We start from the raw sequence: 7,475 nt of genomic DNA on the forward strand, positions 1-7,475 counted from the left end.
TCTGGAGCTCCAAAGCAGAACCAAGCCATCCCTGGTTGTGCATAGGACTTTGGTAAGCACCCTTAACCTTTCTTAGTTAAGTTTTTGCTTAGTTATAGCTTAAAAGGCAATCCGTCGTAACTAACGGTTGACTTAATGATAAATCACAAATGGTCCAGTAATTTGCCGAATCAAAGGTGGTTATATGTTGGTAATCATGTGGGCTTTAAACCCCTAAAAGGGCACCCTCTGATTCCGACTCTAACTAGTCCGAATGTCGAGTCAAACTTGCTTAGAAAAAGTCAACAGAATGCTAAATTGCGATTTTATGCATAATCAGTAATGTAGATGGCGTGTAACCTGTTTTAACACTCATACAACATGATAATAAGTATATTAACTAGTCTAAGCTTGTTTGATCCGACCGTTTACTGTTTTGACCCGGTTCGGAACCGAAAGTCGCAAAACTTTGACTTTTGCTTTAACTTCAGTTCTGACCCGTTATGGTATGATTTAGATATGCCTTAGGACTCTCTTAGGATCAGGTTACATGATGGTATAACCCTCTGTGACCGGTCCGCTGTTTGTCCGAGTCTTTAACACATTTCCGTTAAAAGCTTAAAAGTTGACCGTAACGCCCTTTTCACTTTAAAACAAGAATTTTGGACATGTGAAAGGACCATAACCTTAGTTACTGACTTCTAAGCATATCCCTAAAATTTCACGTCAATCCGAGGTCTAGAATAGGAGTTATGCTAAATAGCACAATTACGGAAACTTTAGTAATTAAACGGCGCAATTAGCATAAAGCCTATCTAAACCCAAATTTTCGACACCAAACCTTTTACACACTGATGTAAAATAATATTTTGGGATTTTTAAAGATTTTTAATTATTTTTAACCTGCTCATAACCTGCGGTTATGGCATCGATTCGGTAATTACCGAATGTACCCTTTTCGGACATAACTTGAGTTCTACATGGTATTTTGACCCGATTCTAGTTGCTACTGATTTTACATAATAAATAAAGTATTTTGGACTTCATAAACTGTTCGGAAAACTCAGATTTCCTGTAGAACTCGGAAACCTCTTTTATAATCTTTAAAATGACCAAAGTACCCCTACGGGGCGTATAATGGAATAAAACTCGTTACGGGCATTATGGAAGGTATCCTACTGATACCACAACCTCTTTAGAGCATATTAACTTAGGAAACCTGTGTAGGACTCCTACGGTTACCCGTTACGCCTTTTGCGCGCACGGTTCGGTTTATGTAACTAGTTTACATAAACTAGCCGAAACAGGTCAAACCTTATCGTTTTTAACTTCAAACTCCAGAGTGTGGTTATTATACCCATATAAAACAAGTCTTCAAACATGTTGGGCCCAAACCACATTCCATTCCCGGTTTTCGCCTTTCACGCGATTAAACCGTAATTATCCTTTGAAACTGACCGGTCTAAGCTAAGGCTAAATTAAAGACCCGTTAGGATTCTAATAGGTTGTTATAAACCTTCGTTCCAGAATAGGAGACCAGTAAAAGATACTTGCATTTGTTTGATTGAGGTTATTACTTGCTCAGGTAAATACTTTTAACTTATTTTTCGTTATACGGGCTTGGGTTACGGTATTTAAAATACCGCTTGGTCGGGCAATTGACCCCAACTCATTAGTAGTTGGGTATTATCAATGTGACCCGTTTAAAAATTGGTTTTGTTAGCTTTACGCCTTTGGGAGCTTAATGACCATGTCCCGGATATCCTTGGCATCATTTTACGAAATGGCCACGACCACGACACGCGGGTGTAGGCGTACACCCGACAATGTGTCTATAGTATTAAAGGTATAACCGTTGGTTTTCCCGCCACGGCTTTATGCTTTGTGGCGTGTCTATTAACCTTAAACCTGGCACGACCCGGACGACCGAACGCATAGTGAACATGAAATTCTTTTACAAGATTTAATTGATAAATTATCCCAAGTTATAAAGAGTTTGTGCCTTGTGCATTCAAATCAATTTTTATTAAACCTTTTACAAAAGTGTCGGTTGAATGTATTTACCATTGTAAACTGACGTATTTTCCTCAAAAAGATTAAATGCAGGTTCTATACGAAATAGGCTGGCCACTCCATAGCATCGTTAGAGTCTCGCAAGCTTGGGATGCCAATATCTGTTGAACAATATTTTATTTTTATTTTTGATCCCCTATGGATTTATTTCGACTATTCGTGATACTTGGATATTACAATCGATGGTTGAAATATAATCTATCTTTATGCTTCCGCTGTGCATTTAAATATTGTGGTTTGACTATATTGTTGCCAACTACGTCATGTAAATCCCCCACCGGGCCCACCGGTGAATACACGTGGAAATCGGGGTGTGACATGTATCCGAAAGGATAAAAGTTCAGTTACTTTTTCCTACCACATCCTACCCGACAACTTATAATAGATGGAGACTATGACATAATTACTAACAGTAGGATTATTATACCTTATGGATAAACAGCAATTTCAAATAATAATCAACCAAAGCATCAAAGTTCTTTGAAACCGGATATTATTAAAAGACATAGATTAATCACAAAAGCTATTAATATTCTTAGGATTTTAACAACTAAATAAAAGATGTTCAATTTTGCCTATTTTATTTACATAAATCATAAGTGTAGAAATAGAAAGATATGATTTACATACCTTGTTTTATTTTCATCACTCTTTGAGGTGGCTATTTTGACCCATTTAGTTTGAACAAATCAATTTGTATGGAGTTTTTATCTCTAATTGGCGAAATAAGTTGAACGGGTTAAAAGTCGCCCAAAGTGTATCTATAATGCATGAAACCTTTTAATCATTTAATTATCAGTTAAGTTATTATTGAAACATAAAGGGAATTTAAACTGACTGCACCAATATAATATTGAAAACCTAACTTGATATTCATAGCCATTGTACGTTCTAATTGTTCATCACAAGATAATAAGTTAAACTCAACCAGAAAAAAATAATACCTTGACAATAGCTCAATGATTAGCCTTAATAACTCTCTCAATCTCGTCCTTCTTCTTAACTACATAGCCAGATTAGCTGCACCGAAAATCAAAAAATCTATACAAATGACTAAATAAAATAGTTAAAAAAAATGAATCAATTAGTTCAACAATTAAAAAATAAATTCTAAAGCAAAAAACCTTCTAAAAATAAGAAGTATGAAGTGTTAATGTAAGTAATATCAAAGCTTCCCAACGTTGCACAGATGGATAGAGGAATCTCTATATAGTTAATACATCATTTTTATTTGCACAGAGAATGTTCACATCATTCATAAATGTAACCATGTGAGCTATTTATCCCTATAACTATCAATCTAGCTACTCACAAGAAGTGTTTACGGGTTCATTTTACCCCTATAACAATAGCTACTCACAAGAAGTGTTCAGCAGTTTATTATTAATACAGCAAGATTATTCTACATCCTTTTTAACCTTTCTCTTTTCTAGTAATACATCAATATTACTCTATGTTTAAAAAACTTTTTATATGTAGAAAAAAGTTACTCATATTTAAAACAAAGATATGGTCTTTGTGAGAAAACCATTTAAGGCAGTTTTTTCCCAATTTAAGGACTGAGATGAACCTCAAACGAAATATATTTTATCAATATTGTTGTGTGTGTGTGTGTATATATATATATATATATATATATATATATATTGTTTGAAATATTTATAACATAATTACATGAAAAAATTAGCATATCTTATTTGAATACAACACCTATAATTAGCATATATAAGAATAAGACCACAAACATGAATCATTAATGACATTTTCAATTAATAAAGATATCAAATTAGCATGCTCAATATAGTGACATATGAATCAATGTTGTGAGTATAGCACTACAAATTACAGTACTAAATGTTTTTTAATAATAAAATAAAGCTAAGAATATAGCACTACAAACGGGTCAAACATAAATCAAGGTTGAAAGGGTCATTTTGAGTAACGTTACCTTCTCTATATAATAAGTGTAATTGTACTCGAATCAGAGTTCCACACATGCATTTCATCGAGCACTTGGTGTGCATATATCAATAACATTGTAGATATGTCAATTTTGATTCAGTTGCACCCCATAATCAAAAGTTTAAAGAAGAATAATCATGAAATTAAAGAATCCATTGGTTCGATATAAACACCTGCAATGAAAAATCAAACATAATTTTAGTACCTGCAACTTGAAAATCAAATTTTGTTTCTCTGCAAAATGGCAATAGAGAAGCTAGTTTTCAATATATTATCGAACTTGATGGCTTGGGACTGTGGCAGCAAAAGGGTAAGAAAAACAGTGGGTACCCGAACACCGTGGCTTGGCTTGTGTTTCTCTGAAGAACGTGACCTGAACAGTAAGGGCCAATTGAAGAACCATAATATAAAGTTCTAAAATCCATGATTAAAATCATTCAATGAACCCTGACTAAAATCCTAAAGCTATTGTTCCAAAACTTTTAGATTTTAACAATACAATCATTGTTTTTTCTATGCCTTTGAAATTAATAACATACCTTCTTTCGTGAAATATGAGAAAACATATAGGCCTGGTGAAAAGCTCTCTAAGTTGAATGACAACACTTTCACGGTTCATTTTTCCATCTTTGAACTTTTGTTCTTCTTTTGAAACAACAGATTGGCTCTATCCCAAGGCTATAAGTTATAAAGAAAGCTATTAGATTTTTGTTAGGCATCCTTAATTCTTTATTCCTCAGCCAATAATATGTTAGAAAAAAAATATTATATAGAAAGCATCGATGGCTTACGGTTAAGGCTTACCTTCAATTGTCATTCAAACAAAATTCTAAAAGTTGAAAAGCTAGATTTAATCTAGAACATGCAAAAACAAAATTTTCATCCAAAATCAAAGCTACTTTCTAGATGTTTACTGCAATTTATGATATCTAAATTGCATATAAATTCATTAACAGAAACCCAACTGATCGAATAAAACAAAAAAAATATGAAAGAACATCGTAATAAAAAACGTAATCACTAATTCTACAAAATGAATTATTTGAACCTGTTGGAGGCCTAGTCTCAGACAAAAATCATACCCTGGGTTGTCGTTTACGAATAAGATAAAGTTATGACCTTTCGATTTGGCAGTGGCTGTTTTGCCGATGTCGAGTGTCTCAATGCAATCCTACATAAACAAAATCAAATTCAGTCACAAACGAACATCAAAATCAAAATCAAATTCTAAATCCAATAACAAATTAATAGCAGACTTCGATGAACGCCTGGAACAACACACCTGTCAAAAAAACAGATCCAAATCTCATACTTCGTTTAGAGATTTGGAGATGAAATCATACCTGAAAGAGTTTGGGAGATACCGGATTATTCAAAACCCTAGAAAAGAAACAGATCAAAATTTGAAAAAATTATTCAAAATCAAAAATCAAAATTATAAAATATACAAATCCGGATCGTACCTGATGTATTGACGATGTTGTAGGGATACGAATTAGGAATCCAGTGAGAATGATGAGAGGAAACAGTCTGGATGATAATATCAAACTATTCACAAATCAAAACCAGAAAAAAATCAAGATCAACCATCACAAATCATATGTCGGGTCTACAAACTACACATAAGAACACCTTATCATATCAGACAATTGAGATTCGAAGATTATTTTGAAGATCTTGAGGAGCGGCGGAGAAGAAAGAGAGAGAGAATATGAAGAAACCCTAATGCGATGTTGAAAATGGGGAAACAAAAGGACGGGTTCTTTGTTTATATATGGAATGACCCGAATGAGTTGTTCGGATCCCGTGTCGGGTTAATTCAAGGGAAATGAGGAGAATGCATATTTTGGCGGGAAAATGAACTTTAGAGGCCCTAGGAGGTGGACATGTGTCCCCTAATTAAGGCTTTTATTAGGTTGTATAGATTCTGAGTTTCTGACGGCACATTGACTAAGAGACCAAGTTTTTCATTTCTAGATTATAATAAACCAAATTATTACTCAACCACAATACATTTGTTATTTAGGGGGTGTTTGGGGTTGCGTTTTCAAAATAGATTATCCGTTTTTAAAATAGATTTTGCGTTTTCAAAACTGCATTTTGAAAAAGCATGTTGTAACACCCCGTGTTTTCGAATGTCAAAGTCAAAGTCAAAGTCAAAGTCCAAGTCAACTTTGACTTTCTTTGACTGTAGATAGTCTATTTTATGTTTTAGTTGTATTATGTGGAGTAAGTGTTGTAATCAGCAAGAATCGAAGTAATCGAATGTTTTAACGCGAACCGAATTACGACTGTGAATAGTAGGAAGTAACAATGCGATAAAGTTAATCAATCAATAATCAAGTTAATCGATTCATCAATCAAACTCGAGACTCGAATTATGCGAATTGTGGTATTGTTATACGTGTGTGTGTGCCTTATGTGTTACTTGTGCATGTTTACTTTACGTTTGGTGTGGTATTCAAGCAAATCAATCGAAAATCAAATCGAAACTCGAAAAGCAATCGAACTCAATCGAAACCGACATCGAAACGCAACTTATAGAAGATTGTATGTTAGATATAGTGGTTGGGATTAAAAGTAATTTGACTAGGAACTCTATCGTATTCGTATCATCGTCCATCGAAATCGAAACATCGAAAATCGTCACGAAATACTCAAAGTGTGTCGCGGATCGAACAGGAGGCATCCTGATCGAACAGGCCAGCCGATCGGCTAGCATCTTGCCAGCCGATCGAGCAGTCCACTCGATCGGAGCTCCTGGCCGATCGGCTACCACTTTCCTCTTTTGGAAGCCTATAAATAGGGCTGTCCTTGTCTTCATTTCCACTTTTGGAAAGTTCTGACCGGCCAGCTCCTATTCTTCATCTTTTCTCAGATTTCTCTCAATCCCGGTAAGTTTTAACTCTAATTCTTGTACGTTCTTGATCATTACTTGATTCTACACCTTTCTATCTTTCAAAACTTTGATTCTAACCGTGAAATCACCAAGATCTAAGTGTTCTTGGGTGATGTCATCATAGTGTTCTTGAAGAACATCATGTTTTGGCCTCATTCAACTATGAATGGATTAGATCTAACCGATTTCCACATAAACAAGTTAAGATCTATCAAAGATCTAAACATCCACATGTTGTGAAGAATTGAAAGAAGGAATCCCAACTTTCTTTCAACTCTTTTACACTCAATGCCTTCAAACCGCTAGAAACGGAGCTTGAACCGGCTAACTAATCATTTTAACAAGTTAAAAGGTTCAAGATTCGGATTCTATCTATGAGGTTCACCGACGATGGGTTAAACTCTAAGCCGACGTTCTGAACCGCCCAATGGACGGACCTGGGTGATTCCTGTCCGAGCCGGAGAGACGGGTAAGAACGAAGGTATCATAGTTCAACTCGTTATCAAACTACCTCGATAAAATGACAAGTAACCAAACGACCAAGTGTTAGACGAAAGGCCGA

General features: G+C 34.9%; 1 long non-coding RNA gene across 2 annotated transcripts; it reads right to left on the minus strand.

Moving 5' to 3' along the window:
- Nucleotides 1–3,741: 3,741 nt before the first annotated feature.
- On the minus strand, nucleotides 3,742–5,930 carry LOC110927944. Of its 2 annotated transcripts, XR_004889358.1 has the most exons (6): nucleotides 5,478–5,930; nucleotides 5,297–5,394; nucleotides 5,063–5,185; nucleotides 4,554–4,692; nucleotides 4,345–4,387; nucleotides 3,742–4,187 (listed from the first exon to the last, which is right to left on the minus strand). It is a non-coding gene; the product is annotated as an uncharacterized LOC110927944 (long non-coding RNA). The 2 variants fall into 2 exon arrangements; XR_002586022.2 differs by having other exon boundaries at nucleotides 3,745–4,387; nucleotides 5,478–5,929.
- Nucleotides 5,931–7,475: the final 1,545 nt, after the last annotated feature.

Source organism: Helianthus annuus, chromosome 3 (genome assembly GCF_002127325.2).
Source record: "Helianthus annuus cultivar XRQ/B chromosome 3, HanXRQr2.0-SUNRISE, whole genome shotgun sequence".
Taxonomy (NCBI): domain Eukaryota; kingdom Viridiplantae; phylum Streptophyta; class Magnoliopsida; order Asterales; family Asteraceae; genus Helianthus; species Helianthus annuus.